Below are 3,028 nucleotides of genomic sequence, written 5' to 3'. Positions count from 1 at the left end.
TAGGAGAAAAGAAATCATCGCGTTTTACGATATGGAGCCGCCGCCAAGCCCTAAAATCTCTCGGGAAGGCTGATCTGGAGTCCGTTCGGGGCTCTGGAGAGGGGGATTCGTCGCCGTCGTCATCATCAACCATCCTCCATCACTAATTTCATGATGGTCACCGCCGCGCGTGAGTAATTCCATCGTAGGCTTGCTGGACGGTGATGGGTTGGATGAGATTCACCATGTAATCGAGTTAGTTTTGTTAGGGTTTGATCCCTAGTATCCACTATGTTCTGAGATTGATGTTGCTATGACTTTGCTATGCTTAATGCTTGTCACTAGGGCCCGAGTGGCATGATTTCAGATCTGAACCTATTATGTTTTCATCAATATATGAGTGTTCTTGATCCTATCTTACAAGTCTATAGTCACCTATTATGTGTTATGATCCGTTAACCCCGAAGTGACAATAATCGGGATACTTACCGGTGATGACCGTAGTTTGAAGAGTTCATGTATTCACTATGTGCTAATGCTTTGTTCCGGTTCTCTATTAAAAGGAGGCTTTAATATCCCTTAGTTTCCATTAGGACCCCGCTGCCACGGGAGGGTAGGACAAAAGATGTCATGCAAGTTCTTTTCCATAAGCACGTATGACTATATTCGGAATACATGCCTACATTACATTGACGAATTGGAGCTAGTTCTGTGTCACCCTATGTTATGAATGTTACATGATGAACCACATCCTGCATAATTATCCATCATTGATCCGATGCCTACGAGATTTCCACATACTGGTTTACGCTTATTTACTTTCCCGTTGCTATTGTTACAATCACTACAAAACACCAAAAACATTAATTTGCTTTCGTTACTCTTTTGTTACCGTTACCATCACTATCATATTACTTTGCTACTAAACACTTTGTTGTAGATACTAAGTTTCCAGGTGTGGTTGAATTGACAACTCAGCTGGTAATACTTGAGAATATTCTTTGGCTCCCCTTGTGTCGAATCAATAAATTTGGGTTGAATACTCTACCCTCGAAAGTGGTTGTGATCCCCTATACTTGTGGGTTATCAAAGGCCGAAGCAGCCCTTGAAGAGGTTTCAACAGAGCTGAACGGTTTAAAGGGCCGGGTGTCCCAAATGGTGGCCGCCATCTTTGGTAAGCTGTCTGTCTTATATCTTGTGTACTTTTTGCTGATCCAGAATATAAGCCGCCGGCTGACTTTGTTTATAAAATATGTGCAGGCCCACGAAGCAGGAAACTGAGCCAAGATCATGTGATTAAACTAAAAGCAGTGTATACCTTAGTGGAGCAATTGTATATTGGCGCACAACGGGCACTTGCCGCCATCTCTCCTGCCAATCAAGGACCCAACTGGCTCAGTGACGTCTTAAAGAAATTGTCAATCCTACCCGCGAGGTTTCAAGAAGTGAAGCACTCCTATGCGAGAGCCGGAGGTTTGACTGCCCTGAGCTGCTCCAAGGCTTGGGTGCCAGATCTAGACCCGGTGGACGTGGCCATAGGATATCCTACCGTGAAGGAAGACAAATCTCCCTTTGAGCAAGATGACTTCATGGCTTGCGTGCGCGGAGTCCGACCTCAGGCGACTATTCTTGGAGATGAAACCAACATCGACAAGTATCAGCCGGGTTTTCATGTCAAAAATAAGAACATGGCAACTCCCTCGTACAAGGTGACTGATTTAATCCCGCCTGTTCGTGAAAATACATCTGCTCCGGAAGTTGACCCGGTCGGCCTGATTGATGAAGAAGCAGAATTCCTCGCCGTGAACGGTTTTGACTGGTCAAAACCCAGCTTCCAACCGGCAGAGGGCAGTGAACCGGCGAGGGAGGAGTAATAACCATCTTCATCGGCTTATAAAAAGCCTTGTAATATATTAGCTGTGAAAACACTGAATGCCTTGCCTATGCCATCGTGCATAAAACACTATGTGCGATTCTGTATTTCCTGATGGTAATATATGCATCATATTTTATGATTGTTTCTGCAATACTTCAGTTCTGTTCCTGTAGACACAAAAGAAAAAACTGGCTTGGCGGCTTAGTACCGAACGGGTTAGAACACCCGACTTATAGCCAATATGTTTAGCATAATAGACAACAGAAACAGACATAAAAAGAGAACAAGGCTGAAAATAACCCTTTGATTAATACAGCAGGCAATTGCTTGTAAACAATAGTCATACGTGTACCTTTGATCTTTAGACCACCGGTTTAAATAACCCGGGTAATGAAGTTGATAACTCCATCTTTTTGAGAAGTCAATACTTCTGAATACTTAATGATCATCATACCTTGGTGGCTTTGTTGTCAAATAGTCCAACCGGCGGAAAAGATGTAACGCCCCGAGACCGATGTGCCAGGTGTCGTCCAGTTATTCGCTGTTGTTTCCATGTCATTGCTTGCGTGTCATGTATTGCATATCATGTCATCACGTGCATTTCTTTTGCATATGTGTTCGTCTCATGCATCCGAGCATTTTCTCCGTTGTCCGTTTTGCATTCCGGCGCTCCGTTCTCCTCCGGTGGTCATTTCTACCTTCTTCTCGTGTGTGGGGATTAAACATTTCCGGATTGGACCGAGTCTTGCCAAGCGGCCTTGGTTTACTACCGGTAGACCGCCTATCAAGTTTCGTACCATTTGGACTTCGTTTGATACTCCAACGGTTAACCGAGGGACCGAAAAGGCCTCGTGTGTGTTGCAGCCCAACACCCCTCCAATTTGGCCCAAAACCCACCAAAGACCTCTCCATCATCTCGGTCGTTCGATCACGATCGCGTGGCCGAAAACCGCACCTCATTTGGACTCTCCTAGCTCCCTCTACCTATAAAAGAGCACCCCTCCCCGAAATTTCGGATCATTTCGCGGATGAACCCTAAATCCACTCCTCCCCGCGCCGCCGGACATGTCCGCCCGGCGGCCGGACACGTCCAACCGCCCGCCGCAGCGAATCGCGTCGCGCCACCTGTCCTCCGCCGCTGTCCTCGCGCCGCCGGCCCGCGGAGCCCAGATC

This window comes from Triticum aestivum, chromosome 7A (assembly GCF_018294505.1).
Source record: "Triticum aestivum cultivar Chinese Spring chromosome 7A, IWGSC CS RefSeq v2.1, whole genome shotgun sequence".
Taxonomy (NCBI): Eukaryota; Viridiplantae; Streptophyta; class Magnoliopsida; order Poales; family Poaceae; genus Triticum; species Triticum aestivum.
Note: the sequence above shows the minus strand (reverse complement) of the source record.